The following is a 7,727-nucleotide window of genomic DNA, read 5'->3' on the forward strand; positions in this document are numbered from 1 at the left end:
ACTCTCCCACTGATGGAAACACCATCCCGACATCCACTCTATCCAGGCGTTTTAATATTCCGTCGATTTCAATGAGATCCCGCCACCTCCCATCCTTTCAAACTCCAACGACTACAGGCCCAGAGACATCAAACGCTCCTCGTACGTTAACCCTTGATCCCCACGATCGTTCTCTTGAACCTCCTCTGGATCTTCTCCAATGGCAGCACATCCTTCCTTTGATATGGGGCCCATAACTGCTCACAATATTCCGTATGTGGTCTGACCAACGCCTTATAAAGCCTCAGCATTACATCCTTGCTTTTATATTCTTGTCCTCTCGAAATGAATGCTAACATTGCATTTGCCTTCCTCACCACCGACTCAACCTGCAAGTTAACCTTCAGGGATTCCTGCACTTTGCACCTCCGATTTCTGAATTCGCTCCCGGTTTAGAAAATAGTCTACGCCTTTATTCCTTCTACCAACGTGTATGACCGTACAATTCACTGGGCTGCATTCCATCTGCCACTTCTTTTCCCATTCTCCCAACCTGTCCAAGTCCTTCTGCAGACTCCCTGCCTCCTCATTACTCCCTGCTCCTCCACTTATCTCTGTATCATCCGTAAACTTGACCAGAAAGCCATCAAGTCGGTCATCCAGATCATTAGCATGTACCGTAAAAAGTAGCGGACCCAACATCGACCCCTGTTGAACATCACTGGTCAACGGTAGCCAACCAGAAACCACCCCCCCCTTTATTCCCACTCTTTGCCCTCTGCGAGTCAGTCAATCTTCTATCCGTGCTAGTACCTTTCTTGTAATACCATGGGCTCCGATCTTGTTTAGCAGCCGTATATGCGGCACCTTGTCAAAGACCTTCTGAAAATTCAAGTAAACACCATACACTCACTCTCCTTTGTCTATCCTGCTTGTTACTTCCTCAAAGAATTCCAACAGATTTGTCAGGAAAGATCTTCCCTTGAGGAAACCGCGCTGACCTCGGCCTATTTTATCATGTGTTTTCCAAGTACCCGGAAAACTTAACCTTACTAACGGACTCTAACGTCTTACCAACCACTGCAGTCAGGCTAACTGGTCTATAATTTCCTGTCTCTTGCCTCTCTCCCTTCTTAAAGACTGGAATGACATTTGCGATTTTCCAGCCCCATAGAACCATTCCTGACTCTGGAGATTTTTGTAAGATCAGTAATAATGCAACCACAATCTCTTCAGCTGCCTCTTTCAGACGCTGGGGTGTAGTCCATCCGGTCCAGGTGATTTATCCACATTCAGACCTTTCAGCTTTCCAAGCACCTTCTCCTGAGTTGTATCGACTGCACTCACTTCTACCCCCTGACCCTCTGGCATTTCTGGCACGTTGCTGGTGGCTTCCACAGCGAAGACTAACACAAAATGCTTATCCATTTCGTCCGCCATTTCTTTGTTCCTCATTGCTACCCTCTCCAGCGTCATTTTCCAGCGCTCCCATGTCCACTTTCGTCTTTCTTTTGCACTTTATGTATCTGAAAAAACTTCTTCTGGTGCCCTCTGTTATATTATTGGCAGGTTACGTTCATATTTCATCCTTTCTCCCCTTATTGCTTTTTCAGCTGTCTTATGTTGGTTTTAAAAGCTTGCCAATCCTCCAGCTTCCCGCTAATTTTTGCAATATTGTATGCCCTCTCTTTTGGTTTGTATGCTGCCTTTGACTTCCCTTGTCAGCCACGGTTTCCTCATCCTCCCTTTAGAATAATTCTTCTTTGGGATGAACTGATCCTGAGTCTTCCAAATCACTCCCAGAATCTCCTGACATTGCTGGTCCACTGTCATCCCTGCTGGGGTTCTCTTCCAATCAACTTTGGCCAGCTCCTCTCTCATGCCTCTGTAGTTACCTTTACTGAACCGTAACACCGATACAAGCTCATCTACCTTATTTCGTATATTCCGTGCATTCAAAAATAACACCTTCAGTCCTGTATTCACCACCCTTCTTCTCAAATTTGTCTCCATGTTGCCTGGTTAAATTCTTTTCCCTTTCTAAACATTATATACTTTACTCCGAAGACTTCAGTAACCTCTCCTGCACTCTACTCCCACTTTATTTTATCTACACTTTTCCAGTCTGTTGAACCCACACCCCTACTATTTAGTTTAAAGCCCTATCATTCCCCTCCCCTCTCACCCCCATCACCCTCCCCTCCCACCTCCCCAACTCAATTCCGTCCCACTCCACTCCCGCTACCCACTCCCCCTCCCAGTCCCCTCCCCTCCATTCCCTCTCCTCCCGCCCCGAATCCCCCGCCCCTCCCATCTACCCCTCCCATTCTACTTCCCTCACTCCTATTCCCCTCCCCTCCATCCCATACTCCTCCCCACCAACCACCCACCCACCTACTGAGACTACAGCCCTCCCCGGTTCACACAGCTCACCCCAATCTCCCCGCGGACTCCCAACCCTCCCCAGGCGTCTCCCCCTTGTCTTGTGGGTCTTCCCACGAGCTCGGAGTTGGAGTTTTGTTACCCTGGTGGGAGGTCGGTGACGGGTGATATCCCATATGGTTCCGTACTGGGACCCCGGCTGTCTGTGATGTATAGAAATGTGCTGGATGGGTGGGTCTGTAAGTTCGCAGATGATACAATGATCGGTGGAGTTGTGTACGGCGTAGATGGTCACCAAAGTACACAGCAGGATATCGATCGCTTGGGCGGAGCAGCGGCAGATTGACTTTAATCTGAGCGAGTGTGAGGGGTTGCACTTCGGGAGGTCAGATTTAAGGGAACGGAACACGATTAATGGCAGGACCCTTAATGGTGTCGGTGTACAGAGGGGATTCTGGGGTCCGAGTCCACGGCTCCTCTGAAAGTGGCCGTACAGGCCGACACGGCGGTAGAGAAGGCGAACAACGCGCTCGTATTCATCGGTCAGGACGTTGAGGACAATAGTCGGGAAGTCACGTTGCAACAGTATAAATCTCTGGTAGGGCCGCACTTATGTGCTGTTCTGGTCGTCCCCGTTACAGTGAGGGTTTGGGGGTCTTTGGAGAGAGTGCAGGAGAAGTTCACCGGGACCCTGCCAGGTTTAGAGAGCGTGAGCTGTAAGGAGAAGTGGGACAGACTTGGGTTGTTTTCTCCGGAGCGGCTGAGGCTGAGGGGAGACATTTAAAAGATCACGAGAAGCACAAATAAATTAGACAGCCGGTATTATTCTCCCCCTGCCAGGGTGGAAGCGCCTAATACCAGAGGGCGTGCATTTTAGGTGGGGGGGGGGAGTACCAAGGAGATATGTGGGGCATTTTTTATGCAGAGAGGGGTGGGTGCCTGGAATGTGCTGTCATTAGTGGGGATGGAGGTAGATACGATAGAGGGGTTTACGAGACTGTTAGACAGGAACGTGAATGTGCGGGGAATGGAGTGAGACGGATATTGAGTAGGCAGAAGGGGTTTAGTTTAGGTCACACCGTTTCAGCACAGACACTGTGGGCCGAAGTGTGTGTTACTGTCATGTCCTATTGTAGGTTTTCTCTGCGGTTTCCCTGCGCTCACACTCAATGCGGCGAAACACCACTGGGTGTCAGTGTTGTTCGCAAATCAGGAGCGTCTGTGATTTCTGGAGAACAACACCCAGTGGAAGTGTCGCCCACAAATGGGAGCTGATCACAGTGAGGCGGAGGGGTGTAGGGGAAGGAGGGGGTCTTGGAGACCGGGAGGGAGGGGGTGCCCGAGACTATGTTGGGTGTGGGGGATGGAGGGGTTGACGGAGACGGGAGGTGTAGGGGAGGGAGGGGTTGACGGATACGGGGAGGGGCGTAGGGGAGGGAGGAGGAGATGGAGGGGGAGGGGTGTAGAGGAGGGTGGGGCGACGGAAACAGGGGTCTAAGGGAGTGGGTGACGAAGACGGGGAGGGGTAGAAGAGGGAGGGAGGGGGTACCGGAGAACGAGAGTGGTGTAGAGGAGGGAGTGTGTCCTGGAGTAAGGAGAGGGTGTAAGGAGGGAGGGAGGGGTGACGGAGACGGGGAGAGGTGTATGGGAGGGACGGGTGACGAAAAGGGGGAGGGGTGTAGGGGAAGGAGGGGGTGACGGAGAAGAGGAGGGTTCTAGCTGAGGGATGGGTCCAGGAGACGGGGTGTCTGGACCCGATGGGTTTGGAACAGGGGCGCCATGGGGTTGTGCACCGGGACGCACGGAGTGATCTCTCCCCTGAGGACTCCCCACTGCCCGACTTGCAACAGAGAAGGTCCTGAGCCCGACGTTCCTGACCCGCTCCTGTTTATATCTGCACATCCGGGGTGGGAGGTGGCAGCCCCCGCTACCCCAACACTCAGACTCCACGATTTGTCAGTTCTGCGAGGCCCAACCCCTCACCCAACGGGAGACCCTGACCCAACGGGCGTCCACCACTCACCCAACAGGGGAGCCACACCCAACGGGTACCACCCTTCACCCAACGGCAGACCACCCCTCACCCACTGGTAGACCCCTCAACCCTCACCCAACGGAAGAAACTCACACAACAGAAGACCCTTCACCCTTCACACAACGGGAGACCTCTCATCCACTGGGAGACTCCCTCACCCAAAAGGAGGCTCTTCGCCCAACGGCAGACCCTTCACTCTTCACCCAACGAGTGACCTCTCGCATAAACGGGAGACACCTTACCCAAAGGGAGACTTCTTCCCAACTGGAGACCATTCGACCAACAGGAGACCCTTCAATCAACAGGTGACCCCTCACCTCTCACCTACTGGGAGATCCTTCACATACTGGGAGACCACTCAGCCAACGGGAGACCCTCACCCAACGGTAACCCTTCACTCCACTAAGACACCTCTACCAACGGTAGAGGCCACGCCCACAGGGAGCCTCTCACACACTGGAGACCCTTCGCCCAACGGGAGACATTTCACCCGCTGGGAGACCCTTCACCTACAGAGAGACCCCTTCCCATCGGGACCCCTCATACGCTCGATTACCCCTCACCCGACAGGAGACCGCTCACCCAACTCCCACAGGGTGGACATCCATCCCCCACACCGCCGCTGGTCCCGTCCCCCGCTGCGAAACTCTTCTCACCACGGCGTGGGACCCTCCCCCCTCGCGGGAGACACTCCCCCTCCCCGGCACCATCCCCCCACAGCGGGAACCTCCTTCATATCGCCCCCATAGCCACTGGAGACGGCAGGTGCCGGAATCTCCCTTTTCCTCAACATCTCCCCCGCCTCTCCCAGACAGTCCCCCCTCTCAGACCACCTCCCCGCAAGATCTCGGCTCCCACCTCCCCTGCAGACTCCGTTGAGTCCACCGACGGGATCCACGCTGCGAGAGCTCAGACCTCGAGAACGTCAGCCCAATAACCCTGAAGGGGTGAGAAGTGAGAGGTGGGGTCACAGTTCAACATGGAAATCGGGATCAGGGGGAGATGGGGAGAAAGAGGGGATAGCGAGGGGGAGAGAGAAGGAAGAGAGGGAAGAGAGAGGGGGAGGGGGAGAGAGGGGGAGAGGGGAGAAAGGGGGAGAGCGACGTGGAGAGAGAGGGGAGAGAGAGGGAGAGAGAGGGTGCAGAGAGGGGCAGTGAGGGGCTAGAGAGAAGAGAGAGGGGAGAGAGGGGAGGGAGACCGAGGGGGAGAGAAAGGAGGAGGGAGAGAGAAGGTGGTGAGAGGGGAGAGAGGGGAGAGAGAGGAGAGTGAGGGGTGGAGAGAGATGGGGAGAGTGAGAGAAAAAATAGAGGGGGAGAGGAGGCGGAGAGAGGGGGAACCGATAGAGGGGGAGAAAGAGGGTTGGGAGACAAGAGGGGGTAGAGTTAGGGGATAGGTAGGGGGAGAGATAGAGGAGAGAGGAGGAGAGAGAGTCGGCAAGAGACAGGGGGAACGAGAGGGGGAGAGAGAAGGGGAGAGAGAGAGAGATTGGGCAAAGAGGGGGAGAGAGAGATGGGGAGAGAGGGGGTGGAGAGAGGAGGGGGAAGAGAAGGGGAAAGAGGAGGGGGAGGGAGGGGGAGAGAGAGGGACAGAGGCGTAGAGAGGTGGGAGAGAAAGGGGGAGAAGGGGAAATAGTGGAAGGGAGAGAAGGGTGAGGGGATGGGGATAGAGAGGGAGAGACGTGAGAGAGAGGGGGAGAGAGAGGTGGGAGTGGAGAGAGAGAGGGGAAGAGAGATAGGGAAGCGAGAGGGGAGAGAGGGGAGGGCTGAAAGGGGGAGAGAGAGGAATTTGATCCCAGGACACGGTGAGGCCTACACCAGTTACACCCCTCCCCCCCCCCACCACCATCCTGTGTCTCTCCGACAGAGCTGGATGGGCTGGAAGCCTGGGGGAACTAGTGGCTCCCCCACCCCCTCCCTCCCTGACCACAAAGTTTCCCTTCCTGCCCCTCACTTCCCTCCCTGCATCCCACTCACCTGCCGATGGGAGGAGTGGGGCTATCGACCATCGGTCGCCACGGAGACTCTCCCGTAAGATTATGTGACCTCAGATCACCGAATGTCCGCAGCTGGAGAGCAGAGGACTGAGGTCAGAGTGGCGTCCGGATAGTGAACAGTGAGGGGGAGACGGAGACGTGTGGGAAGGCTGAGCGGCTTCTACCCTGGACACACCCACTCGAAGGGCAGAAGCTGCTGCCAGTCTCCCTACAGGAAGCTCCGGTCCAGGAAGATGATGAGGGATCGTGCTGTGCACTGACAGCGGACACACAACACCAACATCCCGTCCTCTTCCGGGATTGTGGGGATGAGGAGCAAGAGAGGGTGGGGTCAGTCGGATCCAGGGAAAACCAGCCCGATACAGCAACACTCCAGAACACCACAACACCTCAGCACCTCCATCAACGCCCACAACACCCGAACCTCCAACACCGCCCAGAACACCCCGACACCTCCAAGACCTTCCATAGCTCCCCAACTCCTCCATCACCACCCACAGCACCCCAAGAACTCCAACACCACCCATAACAGCCAACCTCCAACACCACCCACAACACCCCAACACTCTCCAACACCCCACAACACCCCAACACCTCCATCACGACCCACAACACTCCAACAACACTCGCCAACATCGCATCCTCCAACACTGTTCACAACACCACAACACCTCTATCACCATCCACAGCACCCCAACACCGCCTACAACATCCCAACAGCACCACACAGCAACATGCTCAGAACAACCCACAACGCTCTCTAAAAACACCCACCCTCTAACACACTACAAGACATGCTAATCGGCACAAGAACCACCCTATAACACCTCGCAACAACAGACCTACAACACCCCCTACAACAGAACAACCTCACAATACCCCAACAAACAGACACACTACACCCTAACACCACCCATCAACACCCTTACAACATCCCTATTGACACTGAACAACCGCGCAACATCTCAACAACACCCCAATAATATACCCACAACACCCAACATCTCCATAACAAAGCAACACCTCAGCTACATCCCACAACACACCCTACCGACACAGCAACTTTACCACCGACAGAGAAACACCCAACCTACACAGTAACACCGCCACCGAACAGAATCACCCACCACTGACACAGCAACATCCCCTACAAACACAGGAACACCCCCACAACACCCCAAAACCCCTTATAGACACTGGAACACCTCACCACCCCATGACCATCCACTGACACGGGAACACACCCACAACAACCCAAAAATTCTTACCGACACAGGATCCCAAGCCCCCCACTGACACAGAACACCCACACAACACCCGAGGACCACCCCGACACAG

The sequence above is a fragment of the Pristis pectinata genome, chromosome X (assembly GCF_009764475.1).
Source record: "Pristis pectinata isolate sPriPec2 chromosome X, sPriPec2.1.pri, whole genome shotgun sequence".
NCBI lineage: Eukaryota > Metazoa > Chordata > Chondrichthyes > Rhinopristiformes > Pristidae > Pristis > Pristis pectinata.